The 7652-nt window shown below is 41.0% G+C and overlaps 1 long non-coding RNA gene across 1 annotated transcript; it reads left to right on the top strand.

Annotated features, from left to right (window-relative positions):
- The first annotated feature begins 4137 nt into the window (after window positions 1-4137).
- LOC134297117 (uncharacterized) lies at window positions 4138-7445 on the top strand. Its single transcript, XR_010003874.1, has 2 exons — window positions 4138-6103; window positions 6195-7445. It is a non-coding gene; the product is annotated as an uncharacterized LOC134297117 (long non-coding RNA).
- The last annotated feature ends 207 nt before the right edge of the window (window positions 7446-7652 follow it).

Below are 7652 nucleotides of genomic sequence, written 5' to 3'. Positions count from 1 at the left end.
TATCCCGCCTCCATCTCCCCAAAGGGACTCAGGGCGGCTCACATGGGGAAGGCGTCGCCCTCACTGAGAGTCCCCATGCTGGCTCCATTGGAGCCAGCACAACACAGGAAGCCTCCTGTTTTGGGGGGAAAGAGCCCGGCAACACTTTCACCCCAGTTGGGGGTGAGACCTCTGTCAGAACTCATACAACATCATATGATGTCTGGCGTGGGGCTCCGTGCTCTATACACTGAATTCACCCCATCTGATGATGTCATAAGTATACAGTGCAGGTACACTCTCAGTGTAATTGAATGATTTTAATGTTTTTTTAAATATTATGTATATATCTTTTAATCTCTATTTTAATTATATTGCACCTTGCCTTTAGGAAAGATGGGTAAGAGATAAAAATGGTTGTTGTTGTTGTTGCTGTTGTTGCTGTTGTTGTTGTTGTTGTTGCTGCTGCTGTTGAGCTCAGTCTGAAAGTGCACCATTAGAAGGAACAATCAGCAAGCCTAACTCCAATAAAAATTGCATGCTATTTTTATTCTGCGCTGGTCTCTACAACAGTTTACCTTTAGCCCTACAGCAAATCCTTGTGAGCTACATATATATATATATATATATATATATATATATATATATACACACACACACACACACACACACACACACACACACATACACACACACAACTCTTGCCTGAGTCGTTGAACTGTAAACAGAGGGTGCGATCAAAGGTGAGACAAACAGGAGGCCATGAAAACCAAGAAGCAGAACTGAGAAACTCTCAAATAAGGAGGCGCACTGAGCCGAAGTCCAAGAACCAACCCAAAGGCTGTTTGTTTGCTTGCCCTCAAGAGCATTGAGTGCCCATTTGTTTTCTGGATTCCTTGTCTGGAATTTAGCTGACTCATCCTGACAAAAGCAAAGGGATGGGGGAAGGTGTGAGTAATAAACCAATTATGTTTTTTTCTATAATCAAAATACATAAACTTCTCTATCAATATTTTGTTAGTTTGTTTATTTATTTTATTGAGCCACTCTCCTAGACCAGGGCCGCCCAATATATAATAACCTTCAAATCAGTGGCTTCTGTCTCAATGAAGTAGTGAATCTGCTTTGTTTGACTTCATAATATGAGAAGATTTCCAAGATTTTTTACTGAAAAATTTGTTCATCACCTTCAATAGCTCATTTAAATTTTGGATTATAATCGCCCTATTGAAATGAAACAATCTGACATTTTGGTTTCTGTATTACTGTCTGTTCATGTTCTGTTCAAATAATACACAATTGATTGTATATATACTATTTGTGCATGTGTGAGCACGTGCCTGAAAGAATCCAACATTAGGGGTGGTTGAGAATTTCATTTCCACAGATTCTGTATCCATAGATTCAACTATTCATGGCTTGAAAATATGCCCTATCTAGTTGATTCTAGATGAGGGACACTATTTTATTATGTCATTGTAAGGAGAGGGCATTTTTAGCTGCCTAGTCAAGAATAGGAGTCCCGGTGGCATAGTGTGTTAAAGCACTGAGCTGTTGAACTTGCAGACCGAAAGGTCGCAGGTTCAAATCCTGGGAGCGGAGTGAGCCCCCGCTGTTAGCTTCAGCTTATGCCAACCTAGCAGTTCGAAAACATGCCATTGTGAGTAGATCAATGGGTACCGCTCTAGTGGGAAGGTAACGGCAATCCATGCAGTCATGCCAGCCACATGACCTTGGAGGTGTCTACGGATAACGTCGGCTCTTCAGCTTAGAAATGGAGATGAGCACCAACCCCCAGAGTCAGACATGACTGGACTTAACGTCAGGGGAAACCTTTACCTTTACCTATTCCAGACAATGGCATTCCCTTCCCAGACAGGCTAAATGGGCACTTCCGCAAGTTGGTAAACTCCTTTTTATTTTAGTGGGCCTTTGGAACTGATTTTTAGATTTAGGTTTATGTTTTTAATTCATTTTAATTTTATGATTATTTAATTATTGTACAACTTTTGTATGTTGTGAATTCTTAACTATGTTCATTTTAACTGTTTTAAGCCACCATGAGTTCCAAACAAAGAAAAAAAGTGGGATATTATCTATCTATCTATCTATCTATCTATCTATCTATCTATCTATCTATCATGGTCAGTCTTAGGGCCGAACAGGGTATAGGGTTACAGCCTGTGTTGGATGGGGTCGCACTCCCCCTGAAGACACAGGTTCGCGGTCTAGGGGTTCCCCTGGACTCATTGCTGAGCCTGGAGCCCCAGGTCTCGGCAGTGGCCGGGGAGCATTTACACAACTAAGACTTCTGTGCCAGCTGCACCCGTTCCTTGGAGGTCTGACTTGGCCACAGTGGTCCATGCTCTGGTTACATCCCGTTTGGACTACTGCAACGCCCTCTACGTAGGGTTGCCTTTGAAGATGGTCCGGAAGCTCCAATTAGTACAACGTGCGGCAGCCAGATTAATAACTGAGTGTCACGCCCGAGGCAACGGAGCACCAAGAACCGAACACGGAGGCCAATAACTATCTAATATCTTTATTAAGGAAATATATAAGAGTAATAAAAACAAGTAGAAAATATAGTCCAGGATCAGACCTATCAAATGAGGTCAAATATAGTCCAGAAATGTTTTGTCCAATAAATGATATTAGAGTTCAAAGTAGAATCCAATAAACCGAAACACACACTATTGCCAAGCAATAGTGTGGGGAAATGTCCAGAGTTTTTCAAGGTCCAAGGTAACTTCACAACAAGGCTGGAAACAAAACTTGATTCTATGAACAAGGTCCGTGGCTAGGAACAAGGCAAGGCAATTCTTGAGTACTTGGTCATGCAAGGCAAGGAGACTGGGGTTGCGGGCTTTGCAAAGTCCCCACAAGGCTGGAAACACGAATTCACTCCTGGAGCTGCTCTGTTGACTCCGCACGGAACCTACCGTGCCAGGCACCTATATCTGGGTCTCGTTTTTCTGCCAAACAGGTGTCCAGCGTTCTCTTTCCCTAGAGAACAGGAAACGAAACCCATCTTTCTCCAGATGTGAGACTCCCTAGATTTTCCCAAGGGAAGCATGGCTAATCAGTGTCTTGTTTAGCTGCAATTCTCAAACTCCTGCGAACCTGTTCTTTCACTCCCCTGTCTGCAGTATAGGACTGTCTCCTAGCAAAAGGGGGTGAGAGCTGCTCAAGGTCTGTTTTAATGGGTTCTTGGGCAAAAACATCAACATCAGGCATCTGGCCCATGAGGCATCACACTGGGGCGACTTACAGGGAGCGTACCACCCCCTTGTTAAGCCAGCTCCACTGGCTGCTGATATGCTACCGAGCCCAATTCAAAGTGCTGGTTTTGACCTATAAAGCCCTAAACGGTTCCAGCCCAATCTACTTGTCCGAATGTATCTCCTCCTATGAGCCAGCAAGATCCCTGAGATCATCTGGAGAGGCCCTGCTCTCGGTCCCACCTGCCTCGGAGGCGCAGCTGGTGGGAACAAGGGACAGGGCCTTCTCGGTGGTGGCTCCCCAACTGTGGAACAGCCTCCCAAGAGATATGCGTCAAATTCCAACCCTGTTGTGCTTCAGAAAAGCCCTAAAAACATGGCTGTGTGCCCAGGCTTTTAATCAATGAATGGTGAAGATGACACGGACTGAACTATGGACAAAGCATGAGGAAGAACGGATCTGATTTTATGTTTGAAATGTATATTTTTAATTCATAATGTTTTTAATAGTTTTAACTGTTTTACATGCTGTTTTATATTGGTTTGTATGGTCATCTAATTGGGTTCACAAATTGGTTCTGTCATTTAATTTGGGCATCTAATGGCAGATGTGGCAGATGAAGAACTTCAAGAAAATTGAGCCTCATCTTAGCCAGAAGTGGGAAAATGCCCTCGTATTTTCCAGTTTGCAAATAGAATGGAAGCAGCATTGAAGGAGGCTATGCCACTTCCAGAAGTTTAAATGAGGAACACTGTCCAATTAGCTGGTATTTCAAAGTCAGGCAGCTATAAGTCTCCCAGGAGCTGCTGGGAGATCTTATGCTTTCCACCAGGTTTTCTGTTGTAGTCTACATTCCCATGGATTTATTTAGGTTCTTGACCTCTGGAATGGCTTCTGTTTTCATATCTCTTTGTCTGTCTTGTTTGGCTTGGTTATCCTGATTGCTAGATTCTTGTGACTGCATTTTGGAATAACCTCTCTTCAACTTTGGTGAACTCCCTTGATTACCTGTTTATGACTTGGATTGGCTCAATTCACCAGTAACAGATTCCGCAGTTATAGCCTGCCTCTTCTGGTACTTGCTGCTTTTAGGATCGAGACACTAACTGTCAATAGTTCAGCATAGAGACAGCAAATTGAGCAGGCATATGGACCACATGATTATGGTGAGAAGTACTGAATTTCTTTAGAAATTTGAGCATTTCATTTCTAAATGAGGATCTATGTACATAAACTAGTACATGCAAATAGACATTTTCTTCTCCTTTCTCCTTTGGGGTTGCAGTTTCTCTTCTCTCTCTTTCTCTTTTTGCCACACTATTTTCCATTACTGGAAACAACAAGCCCCTTTTTGTGTTCTTAAATTGCATTCATAATTGAGTAAAAAGGGACACTTGTGATCTAAACTGCTCAATTTCATTCCATCATTTGTCTAACTTTAAGAAGATTTCTGTCTGATAAATTTGTAGAACAAGGTATACATTTCTTTGTACTTCTGTCCCTGCATCACTGAAGAAACAATGTAACAACATATTGTGTGTTAAGGTGATAGCTTGTAGTGCTGCTTATCGGTTTGAATCTATGCTTGTACCTCACATTTATTGTTATGATTTATATAATCTATTTATAATTCTCTCTCTCTCTGTCTCTGTCTCTCTCTCTCTCTCATGGATATACATTAAATTCTTGGTGCAAGCAGTCTCCAATGTTGATTGCAATTATTTCACACAATTGTTATGTTTATAATTTGAATGCAAATTTCCTGCTTCTTGGCAGGGGGGTTGGACTGGATGGCCCACGAGGTTTCTTCCAACTCTATAATTCTATAATTCTATAATTGCTGTTGCCAAATCACCATCTCATGATCAAACATCCCTGCACTCAGCTAGGTTGGTAGATGGAGAACAGACACACAATGTATGAGGGTTGAATGAAAAGTAATGCCTCCACCTTCATAACTCCTTAACAGATGGCAGTACTGGTATGTGGCAGGTCCTGGCTTGTTCAGTAGATTATCCTCTACAGTTCCATTTGGCAGGAAGCCTTAGCATTGAACGGTTGTGTTGTTAAAGTGCGAAGTATGGAACCCTGCGCAGACAGTCAGTCAATGTGACTTGAGCAATGTGCAGTCATTGAATTCTTGACAGCAGAAGGTGTTACTCCAAAGGAGAAAGGCATCACCTTCATTCTCATAATGCAAGAGGAGCTTCTGGAAAATTTCAGGTCGATGTACTTTCATTTCAGGCGTCAACATCCTGGGTACCCATCGTGCACAGATCTTCTGCTAGCCAAGCAAAGCAATGATGTGACTCACACATTATTGTGAAATGCCGATTATGCTTGAAATTTATCTCTGAGTGATACAACGATCGTCCTGAATCAATCTGTCAACCTTTTGCATGTGAAACTCGGTGGTCCAGTTCTTTGTTTGTCACGCAAGTCAGATGTTTCCACCTCAACATCTTTAAACTTACTCACCCAACGATGCACAGTACTCACATCAACACAATCACCATAAACAGCTTGTATTCTCTGATGAATCTCCTTTGGGGTGACACCTTCTGCTGTCAAGAATTCAATGACTGAATGTTGCTTAAGTTGCATTGACCAACCGTCTGTGCAGGGTTCCATACTTTGCACTTTAACAACACAACCATTTAATGTTTAGGCTTCCCACCAAATGGAACTGTAGAGGAGAGTCTACTGAACAAGCCAGTAGCTGCCTATACCAGCACTGCTATCTGTTGAGGAGTTATGAAGGTGGAGGCATTACTTTTCATTCAACCCTCGTATATGGTGGGTCAAACTAAACCTTATCAGTCAATTTGCTCGCTCTTGGAAAAAGAAAAAGTTGCTATCCTGAGCTGGAATTACAGCAGAGCCACTACCTAGAAAAGTGAAAGTAAGTTTTTTTGCAAATATCCTTAAATTTTGTTTCATGCTACTGGGTGCTGGTAACAGCAAATCTATTATATTGTCTCCTTATAATACAGTTTGTAATAATCTTCAGAAGACTATACAAGAAGCAACTAAACCTGAAGAAGGGACACCCATCCTGAAACAAGGACATAGAATACCCCGGGAACCCTTGTTGTTTTTTGCTGTTGCTTTCTTTGAATGTACATTCTGAAGACTCTTTCTTGCTTGGGACTTTGATAATTTGTTTAAAGGGTACAACCCTCATTCATAAAGATCATCAATTGAGATGCTTTTTCTACCAAGCTTCAAGACAACACTGAATACTGAGTTTTAACCTCAGTTTATGAACTCCTTTATTTTGGCAATATATAAACATGAATGCTATGTTTGCTATAATGCTGTGAAATAGTTTATATAATGCTGTAAAATAGTTTATATATGTGCCTTGGTGATTATACGTTTGCTACTTCGTTTCTATTATATACTGTGTGTAACAGGACAACCTTTCTCTTCAAACTAAACCTTACCAACTTGTTAGAATCTGCCACAGCATATAGTTTAGTGGGTCAGTAGAACATGTTTAAAGACTTTGTAAAACTACACCTCCCATGATTCAACATTATCGAGACAGCCAAGTTAGTGTCAAAATGCATTAATTCTGCAATATAGATGCATCCTAAATTTTCAGATGTATGCCATCCTGATGGTTCCACACTACTATTCTTGCAGAGACAAAAAGATGATACTTACCTTTTTGGCAAATATTTGACTATGACTATGACAACAAAGTTGCAGACACTCCTTTTCATAATCCCACACCATCAATTCCAATTTTATATCCAGTCACAAATTCTGGCTCATGTGCTGTAGAATCTGTTGCCAAACTCTTAACTGAAGCCCTTTGTTGGCTTAGGTGTGGGATTCAAATGGTTCCTCTGGCAGCACTGTTTGGAAGAACTTTCTCTTCAGGATTTTACATTCCACAGCTATGCTATAAATGTCTGTTCCTTCTAATTTCTCAGTGAATGTATAGCAATTATAAAACCACACAAATTATTGTCTAACTGTTCTGACAAACTGCCAGCATATGAGAACGTGCCGGAAACTCCCACAGTTAGAAATGGAGGTTTAGGTTATTCAACCATCCATCAATTTAAAATTAAACAAAAGAACTGATATAACAGCCAGACAGGCCTTGCAATAATATTTTCTGGAGTCAGTTGAATCTAACTATGTAAATATGAAACCGAAAGTGTATGGGTCTAATCCTGTGGTTTCTTTTGTTACACAATAATAATTAAAATAGAGCTGAAGTGTTGGAGTGATATATTGTATATACTTGTGTATATGTTGACCTTATGAGCAAGAGAGGGAGTCAAGCGCAGTTTTACTGGACCAAAAATTATGGAGTTTGATACGACCCATGGATAAGTCAAGGATAAAACCTTGAGGCTCAGCATAGGACTCTTTAGATGTATTTTGCAGAGAGGCTAAAGCACCAGCATGGCCTCAAGTTGCCAGCTGCCCCTCCA

This window comes from Anolis carolinensis, chromosome 1, assembly GCF_035594765.1.
Source record: "Anolis carolinensis isolate JA03-04 chromosome 1, rAnoCar3.1.pri, whole genome shotgun sequence".
Lineage (NCBI taxonomy): Eukaryota > Metazoa > Chordata > Lepidosauria > Squamata > Dactyloidae > Anolis > Anolis carolinensis.
This window is presented reverse-complemented; position numbering and strand designations above follow the sequence as displayed.